General features: G+C 45.0%; 1 protein-coding gene across 1 annotated transcript in view; it reads left to right on the top strand.

Moving 5' to 3' along the window:
• Positions 1 to 18,264, top strand: part of SORCS3 (sortilin related VPS10 domain containing receptor 3) — a 900,280-nt gene that overhangs the window by 439,939 nt on the left and 442,077 nt on the right. The gene's annotated exons all lie outside the window — the stretch shown is intronic.

Raw genomic sequence — 18,264 nt, 5'->3', positions numbered from 1 at the left:
AAATCTGTTATTAATGTTAATTTCCAAGTAATAATAAGATGTCACAAGAAGTTGGAAGAGGGTAGGTTCAGATAAGCTGGGGGTGGGGGAATTCAGGAAAGCACAGATATTCTCTTATACAGCCAGGCCTCGAATTCAGTGGGAGCTCATAGGAGCACAGCTCCTGAACCTTTCGAGAATTCTGCCTCCTCCTTCTGAGAGTTCTACCTCAGAAGAAGGTGTCCATTGAATAGTAGGTGCAGCTGCATAACAATTCCTGAATGAGCTCCACCACCTATTTTTCTACAAAATGACCCCTGCATACAGCAGTGATGCTACTTGGAAGTCAGCAGTGCTGTAATCTCCACATCAGCCACAAAAACAATAATTTGAAATTTGTGAGTTCTCAGAGTAGAAAAACTGTACAGAAAGGTGAGGCTTAGAAAACTGATAGTATATGCTATTTAAACTGAGTCCTCGATTGTCTGCGTACTAAGTGGGGCAACCTAGGAGAGTAACTGAATTGGGGAGTGAATAGAGAAAGGAACTGGAGAGACCCCATCCTCCTCCAGGTGAGGAAAAAAAAATGTGGTCTAAACATTATCACTAAATAAATAATAGACCTGTTGTCTGTATTGCCTGCTGACATGTTCTGGAAAAGCATCCTATTCAGACCTAGGAGTGGGATGGGAAAAGGAAAAAAAGAACAGGAATAAGAACATAAGAGAAGCCATGTTGGATCAGGACAACGGCCCATCCAGTCCAACACTCTGTGTCACACAGTGGCAAAAATTTTTATATATACACACACACTGTGGCTAATAGCCACTGATGGACCTGTGCTCCATATTTTTATCTAAACCCCTCTTGAAGGTGGCTATACTTGTGGCCGCCACCACCTCCTGTGGCAGTGAATTCCACATGTTAATCACCCTTTGGGTGAAGAAGTACTTCCTTTTATCCGTTTTAACCTGCCTGCTCAGCAATTTCATCAAATGCCCACGAGTTCTTGTATTGTGAGAAAGGGAGAAAAGTACCTCTTTCTCTACTTTCTCCATCCCATGCATTATCTTGTAAACCTCTATCATGTCACCCCGCAGTTGACGTTTCTCCAAGCTAAAGAGTCCCAAGCGTTTCAACCTTTCTTCATAGGGAAAGTGCTCCAGCCCTTTAATCATTCTAGTTGCCCTTCTCTGGACTTTCTCCAATGCTATAATATCCTTTTTGAGGTGCGGCGACCAGAACTGCACACAGTACTCCAAATGAGACCGCACCATCAATTTATACAGGGGCATTATGATACTGGCTGATTTGTTTTCAATTCCCTTCCTAATAATTCCCAGCATGGCGTTGGCCTTTTTTATTGCAAACGCACAGTGTCTTGACATTTTCAGTGAGTTATCTACCACAACCCCAAGATCTCTCTCTTGGTCAGTCTCTGCCAGTTCACACCCCATCAACTTGTATTTGTAGCTGGGATTCTTGGTCCCAATGTGCATTACTTTGCACTTGGCCACATTGAACCGCATCTGCCATGTTGACGCCCACTCACCCAGCCTCAACAGATCCCTTTGGAGTTCCTCACAATCCTCTCTGGTTCTCACCACCCTGAACAATTTAGTGTCATCCGCAAACTTGGCCACTTCACTGCTCACTCCAACTCTAAATCATTTATGAACAAGTTAAAGAGCATGGGACCCAGTACCGAGCCCTGCGGCACCCCACTGCTTACCGTCCTCCACTGCGAAGACTGCCCATTTATACTCACTCTCTGCTTCCTACTACTCAGCCAGTTTTTGATCCACAAGAGGACCTGTCCTTTTACTCCATGACTCTCAAGCTTTCTAAGGAGCCTTTGATGAGGAACTTTATCAAAAGCTTTCTGGAAGTCAAGGTAAACAACATCTATCGGGTCTCCTTTGTCCACGTGTTTGTTCACCCCTTCAAAGAAATGTAACAGGTTAGTGAGGCAAGATCTTCCCTTGCAGAACCCATGCTGAGTCTTCCTCAATAACCCGTGTTCATCAATGTGCCTACTCATTCTGTCCTTGATAATGGTTTCTACCAACTTTCCCGGTATTGAAGTCAGACTGACTGGCCTGTAATTTCCCGGATCTCCTCTGGAACCCTTTTTAAAGATGGGGGTGACATTTGCTACCTTCCAGTCCTCAGGAACAGAGGCAGATTTCAATGAAAGATTACAGAGTTTTGTTAGAAGATCCACAAGTTCAACTTTGAGTTCTTTCAGAACTCTCGGATGTATGCCATCCGGACCCGGTGACTTATTAGTTTTTAATTTGTCTATCAGTTGTAGGACCTCCTCTTTTGTTACCTCAATCTGACTCAGGTCTTTCAACACCTCTTCCAAAATTAGTGGTTCTGGGGCGGGCAAAAAGTTCTCGTCTTCCACAGTGAAGACGGAGGCAAAAAATTCATTTAGCTTCTCAGCCATTTCCCTATCCTCCTTCAGTAATCCTTTTACCCCATGGTCATCCAAGGGCCCCACTGCCTCCCTGGCTGGTTTCCTACTTCTAATATATTTGAAGAAATTTTTATTGTTGGTCTTTATGTTTTTTGCAATATGCTCCTCATAGTCCCTTTTTGCCTGCCTGATCACAGTCTTGCATTTGATTTGCCACAGCCTGTGTTCCCTTTTACTAATCTCACTTGGACTGGTTTTCCACCGCTTAAAGGAGTCCTTCTTACCTTTTACAGCTTCCATTACTTTGTTTGTTAACCATGCAGGCCTTTTCCTATGCCTGTTTCTGCCTTTCCTAACTTGTGGTATGTATTTTATCTGAGCTTCTAGGATTATAGTTTTAAATAGTGTCCAAGCTTCCCCAAGGGTTTTGACCGTACGTACCTTTCCTTTCAGTTTCTTCCTCACATGCCTCTTCATCTCAGTGTATTTACCCCTTTTAAAGTTAAACGTGGTTGTGGCGGTCTTTTTGGATAACTCCCTATTTATACAAACGGTGAAATCAATAACATTATGGTCACTGCTCCCAAGCGGCGCAGTCACTTTTACATCTCTCACCAAGTCTTGGGCATTACTTAGGACCAAATCCAGAATCGCCCCACCCCTGGTAGGTTCTGAGACCATCTGCTCCATAGCACAGTCAGTGAGAGCATCAAGAAACTCAATCTCTTTCTCTCGACCAGAAAACATATTGACCCAATCAATCTGCGGGTAGTTAAAATCACCTATTACGACACAGTTTTTACGTTTAGCCGCTCTCTTTAAGCCTTCCATCATATTATAATTGTCCTCTCTCTTTTGATTTGGTGGGCGATAAACTCCCATAGTTAAATTTCCTTTTGGGCCCTCTATTTCAACCCAAAGCATTTCTAAAAGTGAATCTAATTCTCTGACCTCAGTCTTACTGGACCATATATCCTCTCTGACATACAGAGCCACCCCACCTCCAACCCTTCCCTCCCTATCCTTCCGATATAGCTTATATCCAGGAATCACCGGGTCCCACTGATTCTCCTCATTCCACCAAGTTTCTGAGATTCCCACAATGTCTATATTTTCTCCCAACACTAAACATTCCAATTCACCAATTTTACTTCGAACACTTCTAGCATTTGCATACAAACATCTATAATTTCCCAGGCAAGCTAGACCCGCCACCTTCCTCCTGCCGCCTCGAGACTCTGGCAGATAGTCCATACTGTCTGTCACCTTCACAGTGGACAACTCTGGTCCATTAACCGGTAGAAAAATAGCAGCTAACCCTTCATCTCTTTGAGACAAGTCCTCCCGAACCAGAGACATTTAATCTCCTGTCGGTTTTCCCCCAAGATTTAGTTTAAAAACTGCTCTGCCACCTTTTTAATTTTAAGCACCAGCAGCCTGGTTCCATCCGGGGACAAGTGGAGACCGTCTCTTTTGTACAGCTCCCGCTTGTTCCAGAAAGCATCCCAGTGCCTAACAAACTTAAACCCTTCCTCCTTACACCATCGTCTCATCCACACATTGAGACTTCTAATTTGTGCCTGTCTCTCCTGCCCTGCACGTGGAACAGGTAACACTTCCGAAAAGGCTACCTTGGAGGTCCTGGCCTTAAGTCTCCCGCCTAGCAGCCTAAATTTTTCCTCCAGGACCTCACGACTGCATTTCCCCACATCGTTGGTGCCAACATGCACCACGACCACAGGCTCCTCCCCAGCACTGTCTATCAGCCTATCTACTACACGCGTAATGTCCGCTACCTTCACACCAGGCAGGCAAGTCACCATATGGTCAGTACGCGGTTTCGCCACCCAGCTGTCTACTTGCCTAAGGATCGAATCACCAACTACCAACCCCCCCCTCCCCCCCTGCCCAGGGATGGTTCCTTGGCGCGAAAGGATTTCCGCTCACCAACCGAAGAAGAGGTCCCTTCTGAGGGCGCATTCCCCTTATCCTCAGCACGGTGCCGTGTTTCCTCTCGACCCTCACGCTCTCTGGCAGCAACGGGGCTGCCACGTTCAGAGCGGGGCTCATCTAATACGCCCCCGAGAGTCTTCCCCAAGTGCCTAACTGACCGTCTCTGCTTCTCCAGGGCAGTCACCTCGGCCTCAAGGGTTCCCTGAGGACCAGGAGCTCCTTGCATCGAGCACACACCCAAGACTTCTGTCCTTTGGGCAGATAGTCATACATGTGACACTCAGTGCAAAACACTGGAAAGCCCCCAACCCCCTGCTGGCATTTTATCTTCATGATATATATATTTATTTTAAAATATACAGTCCTCTTTAAATGCTGTTTGTTTAAGTGGCTCCCCTTCTGGAGGGTCAACTTACCTTACCTTACCTTACCTTATTGGGAGAACAAGGAAATCAGGGATCTAGGTTCCTGGTCCTTAGAGAGCCCCTAGGCGAAGAGCCACAGGCCAAGAGCCCTTTAGCTCTTGCCTTTGGCAAGGCGCAGCTTAAAATGCAAAGAGGGTGGAGCAGAGGCCCTCCTCAGCAATCAGCAGCAATCACTCTCAATCTCTTTCACCCTTAGCCCAGTCAACCAAACAAAGAGCAGTCAAGCAAACAAAGAGCAGTTCCCCAGGTATCACACCTCAGAATTTTAGGCAGCTCCCAAACCTCAGAATGAAATCCTTCAAAACTCAGAAATTCTCAGCAATTTCTCCCGCTGTCTCAGCTATCAGAGCTGCTCTGCTCCTCTCAGACCTCTGTGAGGCCTTTGATGGGAGACAATCATTCTTTCTTTGCTATTCTGAGTAGCTTGTTTAAAAGACTTTTATGATGTCTGTCTGAATTCAGAACAAAAAGAACATCCCAGGTTATTTTTAAGAAATTATTTAGATATCAGGAAAAAAGGCAGGTGAAAGGGAAAGGGAACAAGTTCCAACCTAATTGTATCAGTAGTCTCAAACTTAAGGCAAAAATGAAAATAAAAGCATCTAACCTATAACCAGGAGTTGATTTCAGTCCTGCATGGTCTGTTTGCAAGCTCTTGGCATTCTCTTCAGGATATTATGCTTGCCCACCCCCACCTTGGAGCCTTCTTGCTAACAGGGTACTCCAAGTGTTTGGTTACACAGAGTTGTTTTATCTTTGTTACAATGCAAAAGGGGGATTTAAGGAGGGCATGCAAATGCTAAGATAATATCATAGGTAGAATACAAAGGATCCCCATTAGTGATTTTTGGGGGATTACTACCAAAACTTTAATGAGTTTCTCAGTTATTACGATGATCCCTGATTGGGTAAGATAATCCATGGAACCACTACAGGAAATATTTATCTTCAAATGAATGTTGTTGTCCTTATGTATTTCAACATAAAGCTAAATTTAATTATCAACATAGTGTTGTGCTTTTATCATACCAGATCTCTGTGTGGTATCATTCATGAAGGAATCAAATGGGGGGGAGGGAATGACAGCCAAATATTTGCAAAGGAGAAAAGGAGGATAATATTCTCAGACACGCTAACTTTCTGAATAAAGGGAGCTTGTTCTGGGGGAGTATATACATAGGTGTTCCAAGTAACATTCTCAAATAATATGGAAAGATGTCATTTGCACTGGGACAAAGGGAAGTCTTCTTGGGTCTGTATTCCAGGAGATTCTTGCAAATTCAAATCCTACTTCACTGAGTACCCTTGCTCTGGAAATCATGAAGAATGATGTAATAACCATTGAGCCCAATGATGCTGCTCTGTCTGAACAGTCCTACATGGTCTATTTGCAAGCTCTTGGCATTCTCTTCAGGATATTATAAAATATTCAGGATATTTTAAAATATTCCAAGTGTAGCAGCAGTGCTTTCTTAATGATTAAATGGTTGATGTTTTGCCAGATAGAAAACTCTTCTTTAGCTCAATGTTTATTCCAACACCAAGTTGGTTCTGTGACTTGTCGCCTTAAAAAAAATCCAGGTAAAGTTGGGAAATATAAGGAAGCTGATCAACAGAATGCTGTAAGTATAGGGTTGCCAAGTCCAATTCAAGAAATATCTGGGGACTTTGGGGTGGAGCCAGGAGACATTGGGGTGGAGCCAAGATCAAGGCTGTGACAAGCATAATTGAACTCCAAAGAGAGTTCTGGCCATCACATTTAAAGGGACGGCACACCTTTTCAATTCCTTCCTTCCATAGGAAATAATGAAGGATAGGGGCACCTTCTTTGGGGGCTCACCCCCTCGTCCAATCTTTTTGAAACTTGGGGGGTATTTTGGGGAGAGGCACTAGATGCTATACTGAAAATTTGGTGCCTCTACCCCAAAACCAGCTCCCCCAGAGCCCCAGATACCCACAGATCAATTCTCCATGATTTTCTATGGGAATAAATCTCCATAGGGAATAATAGAGTTCCCAGCAGACATTTCCCTCCCCTCCCCCTGCTTTCTGATGACCCTGAAGCGGGGCGAGGGCCTCCAAACCGGGGGATCCCCTGCCCCCACCTGGGGATTGGCAACCCTATGTAAGTAATAGTTTAATGCCCTTTATCTATTCTTGGGAACAAAAAGCATTTATTTCTAACCTGTCTTATTTATTAATTTACTAAGATATTGTACCTATAAAACTTGCCAGTGCTAATGTAAAGAGGTGGACTCAAGTCATTTACACCCAAAATTTATGTTTGGCTGGAAAAAAGAATAAAGCACATGGAATAGTGATATTAATAGAAATCTACCTTTATGGCTCATTGTTTCATTCTCATTCAGAAAGGACTTCAGTCAGAGATACTGCTCTGGACAGATGAGAACCCTAGACATTTATATCTGTAACCTCCATTTAAGAGGGAGAAAAAAATGGGTGATATAATTTTTATAGCTTGTGTATGCAATTCACAGAGGCTATGCATGGCTGCCCTTATGTGCCTTATGTACCAGAATATGAATAGCAGGCATGGGGTAGAAAAGGAGGTTTAAGGCAGTTGTGGCAATCACTTCCACAGGGGCTGTATTTGACCTACCAAGAAGATGGTTGTTGTTGTTTTTTAAACCCCCCCAGCTCTGGACAGTTTTTCAAGCACCTGGCAGGCAGAACATTTGGCTGATATACCACATGTGGCCAAGAGGTGATGATCTGATAGAACCATCTTGTTGATTCTACTCTCTGAATTCTCAGTGAAAAATCAAAAGGTAAAACAGTGGTCTTGAAATCTGTGCCTCAAAGCTAAATCTTTATACAAATAGAAAGGGATATCAGAGAAGATATCTTAGTGTGAAGATCAGCAGAGTCAATTCCAGGTTGGAGATCACCCTTTATTAATTGGGCATTTCACCAGTTGCCTGACTGAGAAAAATGCATACTCAAGCAAGAAATCTTCTAGTTACTCCTGGGAAGGGAACTCAAGTCATTGACAGAGCAATAGCTGTTGATCTTGCTTTGCATACAGCTGCATCACTACCTAATGAGCTTTTTGGGATGGACTTCCAATGAGAGCCAGTACAGTGAAGTAGTCAGAAAGTTAGAGGTTGTGGGGGGTTTTTTTGGCCATCAAGTCACAGTTGAGTTGTGGCAATCCTGTAGGGGTTTCAAGGCAAGAGATATTCAGAAGTGGTTTGCCATTGATGGATTTGAGACAACTGCATCAACATATATCCAAAATACCAAAACTAATCACTCAGAGGTCTAAGAACATACATGAAAAAGCATGCATTAAAACGAGAATAAATCAAATATGGTTTGGGGGATGATACTAAGAGGGGGGTGAGCACTGTCACAGATGTACAGATCTTCACAATTCTTAGAAAATGCATGTAACCCACAGACCTTATGCTGAGATTTCCTGTTGCAGTAGGATCATAAGGCTGATTTCCCTACAGCAATGGAGTGGCATTAAGGTATAGAGTCTAGACTGTGTCCTTGTTCGTATGGCAGCTTCTGAAGGTGGGCTGCTGTGCTGGAAGTAAGGTCATATTCTGTTCCAGCAGTGTTTTGTAAGTCACCCACCCCCATTCAGTAATATACTCTGTACCTTTCTTCAGTCTACGGAAAACAATATATAAAATGTTCTAGAAAGCTGCAAGGTGAACCATAATTTCCTCTTTAATAAAGGGCTGCCATTTAATCTAATATTATAGAAAATGATTAGATCTTAAAAGCCTATAAATTATATTTGACAACACTCTGGTGTTCCTTATGGCAATTATAAATGGCAATACTGGGCATTGGCACAGAGGCACATTCTTGCTGGTGTTTGTTTATTGGCTGTTAATGAAAAGTGATTAATCTAAATCACTATTGGGGGTGGGTCCTTTGCTGAAGATGCACCATAAGAAGTGGCAGCTTTACTCTTTGACAAATGTAAGACTGCGTTATCCCACATTTAAAAGATTTTTTGGTCTAGCTCGCCTCCCCCCCCCCTTTTTTTTTTGCTTGGGAGAAAGGGAATCACAATAAGGGGGGGGGGGTGACCCTCTTTTTTCTCAGAATCAGCTTTCCAGTCTTTAGTTTACTGCAAAATTAAATTGATCTGAGCTTCAGTAAAACAACCACCTGTTATTCATCACATTTGGAATCAGCAGCCCAGAGACTGGGTGGTTACTGGCTCATTTGTGCAGCTCTCCTCGCCATCTCCTGGGGCCAGACCCAAAGACTTTGGCAAAGGGTTTTGTCTAGCTAAAGTTGCAAAACCAAAAGTTGAATCAAAGATGTGCAGCTGAGGCCCTGGCTTCTTGTTAGGCTACAGACCAACATAATGAAAAGAATTTATATAGGAATAGGTCTGGAAAGAAATGAGAACTACAGCAACCCAGAGCTTTGATTAGGGTTGCCAGCTCCAGATTGAGAAATTCCTGGAGATTTTGGGGGTAGAGCCTGGAGAGGGTGGGATTTGGGGAGGGGAAATACTTCATCAGTGCATAGTGCCATAGAGAATACCCTCCAAAACAATAGTATTTTCCAGGGGGACCAATATGTGATGTCAGGAGATCTGTTGTAATACCAGGAGATCTCCAGGCTCCAGTTGGAGGTTGGTAATCTTAGCTTTTACTTTAACACAGCCAGATTCCCCCCCAAGGTCGGAATAAAGAGTCGGACACAATGCATTGGTATAATAATTGGGCCACTTTATTAAACATCATAATAAATGGCAAGGCCACCCAAACAGCGGCCTGGCCAGGGCTAGAGGTCACCGAGACCGCTCCCCTACCATTCGCGGGCGAAAGACCCAGCCCCGCAGCCAGAGCTGTGTGACTCAGCTCCCGCCAGGCAGGCCCAGCAGGGAGGCATGCACCAGAGGGCCCAAACCCAGACGCACGTCTCGACGGAAGGCACCCTCTAGTCAAGCCTCCATGACGGTCTGCATTCTCCACACCCCAGGTCACCAAATGCCAAGGTTGATCATGCCAGACCCCTAATTCCCCAAAAGGGGGATGCTTCACAGTCCTCCTCTAGCCGCATAGTGCCCTAAACCCCAAAAACCTGCCAACTAAAGTGACCGCCTATTTAACAGCACCTCCCGATAGCCAAATCCACAATCCACTGCACTGCTATGTAGGGTCGGCAAAAAACACACCTCAGCGACTGCCAATCACCTGGGGCGTAAAAAATTCCTACCCAGTCCCCCAAATGAGGCAACCAGCAACCGCCTACATAACAGACAGGGTGGGCGGGAGGGCCGATCGTCCGCAGGACTGATAGGGAAGAGCGAAGGTCTAGCTGTTAAGACAGCCAGGCTCCGCCCCCAACATTGTGTGCCCAAACGGGCGAACACCAACTCAATCCTCCCAGGGTGGCAAACCAGGCTAAAGCAGCCTAGCAGCGTTGCTGCAGGCTGCAAGCCTCAGATTGTATTTATCCTGGATTGGTGAAGACTCATTAAATATATACACTGGAAAGGTTTAACAGCAAGACATAATTTTTCTTGGCTGCTGTTCAGACATAAACCCTTTGTTGTTAATGCTAACTGGAATTATTAGGATAGAAGAGACAGAACTTCCCACACACCACATTCAGTAGCAGGCAACTAAATTTGTAGGAAACATGGCAGAGTCCCTGTAAGATTATAAAAAGAGCACTGTCTAGACCCATGATGGCGAACCTATGACACGCGTGTCACTGGTGACACGCGAGGCAATTTGGCTGACACACCGGAAACCAAGGAGCGTGGCGAGCCGCGAGTCCTTCGGAGGCTGCTGAGCCCGTCTTGGAGGAGCAGCAGCTGCTAAGGTGAAGGCGAGAAGAGGCGGCAGCAGCGCAGCGTGCCGCCGCCGCCTCTTTCCCCGGCTCCAGGCCGGGGGTGGGGGTGGGAGGGAAGGTTGGGGGTGGGAGGGAAGGTTGGCCGACGCTGCCAGCGCCTCGCCTTGACCTGGGGGTGGTAGGAGACAGCCTCCTGGCGCAACCCGTCCCCCACCCAAAGCAGAGGCAGCCAAACGCGCCTCCTCCTCGCAACAGGGCCGAGCTTTGCAACCCCCTTTTCCCGCCCTCCCCGGGGCCTGAGGAAATAGGTGGGTACAGCAAGAAAGAAAAAAAAGAGCATTGCAAAAAAAGAGGCAGGGGGGGAAAGAAGTGCCCTCCTCGGCGGGTCGCACCTTTGCAATGCCGGGGCTTTGCAAATGCAGGAGCAAGGCAGGCGTGTTTTTTTCTGTTTGTTTGCACGGAGCGGCTGGGTGGGGGGAGGCAGAGATGGCATTGCAGCAGTGTGTGTGGGGTGCAATGCCCGAGGGGGCGTAGCTCTTGGGCCTGTTGTGGGGCTGCCCCCCCCCCTCCTCCTCCACCGGTCTTGGTTTTTTTTTTTGCAACCAACATGATCTTTCTCACTTTGCTCTCTCGCTCTTTCTCATGGCCGCCTGCCGGAGGTGGGGTTTCAGATTTAAAGGACAAACTGCCCTTTTCAGCTTGGAAGAGGAGGAAGGGGGTGGGCGATGGGGGCTGTGTGTGGGTTGCAAAAGAGCAAGGGGAGGGGAGCATTGGGTCGCCCCCCTTGGCTTCCCTTGGCAAGCGCTGGAGGAGAAAAGGCGGGAAGAAAAAAAGATACACCTTTTCCTGCAGGGTTACCAATCCCCAGGTGGGGGCAGGGGATCCCCCTCTCCCCAAAATACCCCCCCCAAGTTTCAAAACGATTGGACCAGGGGGTCCAATTCTATGAGCCCCAAAAGATGGTGCCCCTATCCTTCATTATTTCCTATGGAAGAAAGGCATTTTAAAAGGTGTGCTGTCCCTTTAAATGTGATGGCCAGAACTCCCTTGGAGTTCAATTATGCTTGTCACACCCTTGTTCCTGGCTCCACCCCAATGTCTCCTGGCTCCACCCCCAAAGTCTCCTGGCTCCGCCCCCAAAGCCCCCAGATATTTCTTGAATTGGACTTGGCAACCCTAGTCTGACCTAGGCCGCAGACCGCGCACTGGATCCTTTGTGCCTGGTTCTCCTGCGGCCCCCTCATTTGGTGAGTGTGGTTGAAATGACACGGTGAAGTGACACGCGACCCGAGGAAGACTACACTTTCTCCCGATTTTCGACACACCAAGTTGAAAAGGTTAGCCATCACTGGTCTAGACAATATCCACCTAGCCAAATTTCTGACAGTGGCATACTCTTCTCCAAAAGTTTAGTATTCAGTGTCATATAGGGTTGCCAAGTCCAATTCAAGAAATATCTGGGGACTTTGGGGATGGAGCCAGGAGACTTTGGGGGTGGAGCCAGGAGACATTGGGGACAGAGCCAGGAGCAAGGGTGTGACAAGCATAATTGAACTCCAAGGGAGTTATGGCCATCGCATTGAAAGGGACAGCACACCTTTTTAGATGCCTTCCTTCCATAGGAAATAATGAAGGATGGGGCCCCTTCTTTGGGGCTCATAGAATTGGACCCCCTGGTCCAATCGTTTTGAAACTTGGGAGGAATTTTGAGAAGAGGCACTAGATGCTATACTGAAAATTTGGTGCCTCTACCTCAAAACACAGCCCCCCTAGAGCTTCTGATATCCACGGATCAATTCCCTAAAACTGCCGGAGATCTAGAGCTGTGGGGGTGGGGCTTCCCCCGCCGGCTAGCTGGCTGGGGGCCGGGGGGAAATTTGTAAAACCAGGTGATCCCCCGCTGTGACCTGGGGATTGGGAAGCCTAGTGTCATATACCTCTAAACATGGGGATGCCACTTATTCATTATGGTTAGTAACTATTGATAAACCTTTCTTCCCTGCATATTACTAATCAGTTTTTAAAGGCAACTAAACTAGAGGTTGTTACCAGTCTTGAGGAAGTGAACTCTGTTAATTAATTATGTGCGCAAAGTATGTTCTTCTCTTTGTCATATCCTTCCTTTAGGACAACCCCATCCTCATTGGGAGAATGAAGAAATATGGAATGCATAACTAAGACTAGCCCTACAAATGTTTCAGCTGATGGGGGAATGATCAACATAGCTAGAAACACCCTAGATGTTTGGAATATGGAGACAGCCAGTAGACATTAAGGAGTGCTGGATCAGGAAGACGTGGTTATTATCCAGCTTTGGTTGCAAAATGAAGGCTGATGTCTTTTTAGGTTAATCTAAAATGGATTGTTCTGACAAGTAAAGAAAAAAAAATCATAACTTGAATCCACTGGAATGTTTCTGTGGATGGAAACATTTCTGACTGTACAGCATTACTTTCTCAAGGGGGGTCAAAACATCCCTATACTTACCACTTTGGGCTCCTTGGAGTTCCTTGACAGAAGGAGGGGGTCTAACCATAAGAAATGACTACATCTGAACACTGAAACGGAGTAACCAGGCTAGAGCACTGGAAGTTTTACATAGGCCACCTAATCTCAGTCTGCAACTTGTCTCTGACCTAAATCGTCACATGATCCATTCCCTTTGATCTGACCTGGATGACTGCTTTGATTTTAATTTCCCTTGATGCGTATGTTCAGGGCTTCTTTTGTAGAAAAAGCGCAGCAGGAACTCACTTGCATATTAGGCCACATCTCCTGACATCACCATTGTTTCACACAGGGCCTTTTTTTTGTAGAAAAAGCCAAGCAGGAACTAATTTGCATATTAGGCCACATCCCTACCACCAAGCCAGCTGGAACTGCATTCCTGTGCATTCCTGCTAAAACAAAAGCCCTATGTATGTTATGTCTTATTTTCTAACTATTCCTTTTCTTGTATCTGTACCGGACTCCACAGGTGTGGCTTTCTTTTTAGTACAAAGGGTATCTCTGGCTCTGTTGTGATTCTGTAGGGGTTGTTCCTTGTGATCACACTGGCAACATACATAAGCAGCACTATACACATTTGGGTATCCATCTGCTATGTGCTAACATTAAGCTTCTTGATGTTTTTATCCAGGGATCTCAGAGCAATAGCCCAAGAGTAAATTTTTAATCTTTAATATAATTCACTTGATAACCTTTAGATCCATTGTAATGGAAAATCTTGGTATTCCCTGAGAACTTTTCTTTTGAAAGTACTGTTCTTCTGGGGTGTTTTGCTTTATGGCAGTCTTAAATTCTCTTGTCTGCTTTGCAGTTGTGAGCAAATGTTACAGATGTCATTCTTATCCCCTCAATATGAATAAATATGTCCAGAAACTAAAACAGGTCTTAATTGGAAGGTTTTTTTAAAAATCCTGAAAAGATGTTTTAGCTCAGAAGTGTCAAACTAATTTGTTATGAGGGACGGATCTGATATAAATGAGACCTTATCAGGCTGGGTCATGTGTGTTATTAAATATAATGCCAGGTAGTGGAGATATAAACTTTATAAAGAACACAGACAGATTTTTTAAAACTTAAAACATGCTTAAAAGATTAGCACTCTTGCAATATTTTATTTAACAGTTTCTGATAAATGGCACTCTTGCTCTGTATTATTGCATGAAAATTTGGAGCCAATGTCTGTGCTGTAGCAATCCAGAGTATGCTGTTCAGGTGTCGTTCAGGTGTGTATTTGTAAGCTGCAAACCAAATTTTTATTTATTTACATTCATTACAGAAATCTTATGGTCAATGATTTGAGCCTAAAGCCAGGGGAAAACATGAAATGGCTGGGCATTGTGAGCTTTTGTATGTTTGTTGCTTCATGTGCTGCTCAGCCAATGAAGAAAATAGAGGCTTTGCTCTGTAGCTCCTGTGCAATTGAGCAAGCCGGGCAAAGCAAGCTGTAAAGCAGAAGGCAGCAAGAGAGAGAGAAGGAAGCAGATAACACTGAGTTGCTTGGGGACCTGATAGGAGCCCTCAGGGCCCCCGATCCACATGTTTGACACTCCTGGTTCAGTTTCTCAAACAGGAATTAGAGGTGAAAACCTTATTCTTTTATAGCATAAAATGGAATACTTTTGAGAAGCAAAGGAAAGAATGGAGCAAAGTTATATTTCTATAGAATTGTTGTTATGGTGGCCCCAGAGATGATGAAACAGTGATAATTCTAGTTAAGCAAGGTTTCATAGCAGTGAAGCAAAATTGCAGATAGCTGTGCTGATCTGATAGGGAAAAAACCCTAAAAGCAAAAGTGGGGGAAATACTTTACATTAGAATCAACTACAATATTGTCATAATATAGTGAGTGAGCAAGGTCTGGAGTTCCCCAGAACTCTTTTCCATAAAACTTGCTCAGCCTTGTAGTCTGTGGGAATTTCCCATTGTTCCCATGGGGCATGCCAACTCTCGAAAGACTAAATATGCAGGATCTGGCAGTAAGTGGACAGAGCCAGGCAGTAGACATTTTGTCCACTCAATATGTACACTTAATTATTGTTGTCCAGTTAGAATTCAGTAATTCAGAATTCAGCCTCTGACCTTGGAATTTCCACGGAGCAGTCATTGGTTTATTAGTGAGATCTTCTAATCCCTTTAAAAAGCTAACTAAACATGAGACGATCACCATATTTTGTGGCAATGAATTCTGCAAATAAATAATGCACAGGCTGAAACCATACTTTCTTTTGCTCCATTCTGAAGATTTCCCATTCAGTTTCATTGGATGTTAGGGTTGCCAGCTCCATGAGGGCGAAGTCTGAGGAGGGCAGGGTTTGGGGAGGGACTTCAGTGGGGTATATAATGCCATAGAGTCCAGCTTATAAAGCAGCCATTTTCTTCAGGTGACCTGATATCTGTCTCCTGGAGATCAGTTGTAGTCCCAGGAGATCTCCAGCCACCACCTGGAGGTTGCAAGACTATATGGCAAAATGGGCCTATTCTGGCCTGCAGGCACTGTTCCATCATGCCCTTCAAGGTTTTCCAAAACCCGGAGAGGCTTTTCTCTCTGTCCGGTAACCTGCCGCCACCACCTGACCTTTGTAGAAATTACCCACTGGGAAAGTCAGGACTCCCAGCTTTCCTTCCAAGTTCTGAGGCCTTGCCTCTGTGTCTCCCACTGCCCAGCACCTGGTCATCATGGTGACAGTTTACGTGGCTTCTTCCTGGTGCTCTTTTTAAAGTCCAAGATGGTGGAGGTCTATGCAGGCCTCATTCTGGGCAGGAGCTCACAGGAGCGGAGTTCCGGAACCTCTAAATTTTATTATGCTCTTTTCTCTCTCTCCCCCCCTTCAATACTTATTTCTGGGCTTCATTGTTCTACCTCACTGTGAGAATGTTGCTGAACTCTAAGATTTAACAAACTTTCTAATATTTTTCCCCACAAAAAAAGGGAAAATAGCCAAAACATATACAGAAGACAGATGGAAACCATCATGGCACTTTGGCCACATAGGAGAAAGTTATTTAAAAAGTATGATGGGAGTAAAGTTTTATTCTGACAATCATAATTCAAGAAGCATTTTAAGGTAGAAACTGAGCTGATATAATTTAGTACACCTTCTGGTGATGTAAGGAGTGTGTGGCATATGGAAATGATGAGCTTCGGCACATCTTTTTTCTATGGAATGACCCCGAGTCTATGTAATACAGACAGCCACTAACAGGAGCCAAAGTTATAAAGTATTTATTAAAAAGAAAATGTTTACAATCATACTCTTAGCACAGCACCAGATTGAGCAAGGGATTAAAAGGAAAGGAAAACACCAGTGCAAGCACCAATTGTTTCTGACTCTGGGGTGATGTTGCTTTCACAATGTTTTCACGGAAGACTTTTTACGGGGTGGTTTGCCATTGCCTTCCCCAGTCATCTACACTTCCCCCCTAGCAAGCTGGGTACTCATTTTACTGACCTCGGAAGGATGGAAGGCTGAGTCAACCTTGAGCCGGCTACCTGAAAACCCAGCTTCCACCGGGATCGAACTCAGGTCGTGAGCATAAGAACATAAGAGAAGCCATGTTAGATCAGGTCAGTGGCCCATCCAGTCCAATATATATACACTGTGGCTAATAGCCACTGATGGACCTCTGCTCCATATTTTTATCCAATCCCCTCTTGAAGCTGGCTATGCTTGTAGCCGCCACCACCTCCTGTGGCAGTGAATTCCACATGTTAATCACCCTTTGGGTGAAGAAGTACTTCCTTTTATCCGTTTTAACCTGACTGCTCAGCAATTTCATTGAATGCCCACGAGTTTTTGTATTGTGAGAAAGGGAGAAAAGTACTTCTCTCTCTACCCTCTCCATCCCATGCATAATCTTGTGAACCTCTATCATGTCACCCCGCAGTCAACGTTTCTCCAAGCTAAAGAGCCCCAAGCGTTTTAACCTTTCTGCATAGGGAAAGTGTTCCAACCCTTTAATCATTCTAGTTGCCCTTTTCTGCACTTTTTCCAATGCTATAATATCCTTTTTGAGGTGCAGTGATCAGAATTGTCACCTAAGCAGAGTTTAGGACTTAAGTACTGCAGCTTTTAACACTCTGCGCCATGGAGCTCTAAGGGATTAAAAAGAAAAAAAGAGAAAAGGGTAAAATGCAATTCCTCTGTCCCTAACTCTATACATGCCCTATCTGTTGTTAAATACAGAACAGGCTCCTTAGCTTAGAATGTTATAGATCTCTACAGAGTCCATTACCTTGCGGTCTCCTTCAGCTGTCCAGGCAAGCACATGACAGTGACCATCTCCTCCCTACCTCAGTTCAGAGTTCTGTCTGCTCTGATGGACTTAGCACAAAAAGGACCTTCCTCCTTGCTTTTAGAAGCTTTATCTTCTCCCTATTTCCAACCCACTGATCAGGTCAGTCTGGGGCAAAGAAACTTTTCCTGAGATCTCCAGGTGTTCCTTTCTTAAGTCTCTCTAGTCTTCAGTTCTTCCAAATCTCTGTAACCTGCTTGGGGGAGGGGGATGAGACTGGACTATCCTATTGTCTCTAGCTAGACCTATTAGCGTTTCTTGGGTAGCTGAGGTGAGGGACAGGTGCAAAATCCATTCTTGGTGGTGGACTCTGGCTCCTCCTTCCACCTATTACTTCAGCATTGGGTGGGGTGGGCAACCCAACTGGACCTGGCACCCTGGTCTGCCATGCAGCCCCTGTATCCAGGACTTTTTTTGAGCAGGAGTGCACAGGAATGCAGTTCCGGCTGGCTTGGTGTCAGGGGTGTGGCCTAATATGCAAATAAGTTCCTGCTGGACTTTTCTTACCAAAAAGCCTTGTGTGAAATGATGGTGATGGCAGGGGGTATAGCCTAATATGCAAATGAGTTCCTGCTGGACTTTTTCTACAAAAAAAGCCCTGCCTGTATCAGTACTGCTGTTGACAGGGTTGAGGTGGGAGAGGTTGCTGCCTTTCTCTTCCCCCTTGGATCCTCCTATTTGCCCTTCCCCTTCCTCCAATGAGGGCCTCAGACATTCCTTGGAGGTGGAGTACAGGGTGTGAGATCTCCCACCTGGACTGGCATCGGTGAAGCCTCATGCCCACATTATGCCTGCAGGTGTGAGGAGCCAGGATGAGGGTGGTTGGAGGCTGACCCAGACAATATTTTTATATATTTTATTAATATATGTATTTATTTACCTATGATTTAC

Source organism: Heteronotia binoei, chromosome 6, assembly GCF_032191835.1.
Source record: "Heteronotia binoei isolate CCM8104 ecotype False Entrance Well chromosome 6, APGP_CSIRO_Hbin_v1, whole genome shotgun sequence".
NCBI lineage: Eukaryota > Metazoa > Chordata > Lepidosauria > Squamata > Gekkonidae > Heteronotia > Heteronotia binoei.
The sequence above is the reverse complement of the archived record's forward strand: the minus strand, read 5'-3'. Positions and strand labels throughout refer to the sequence as shown.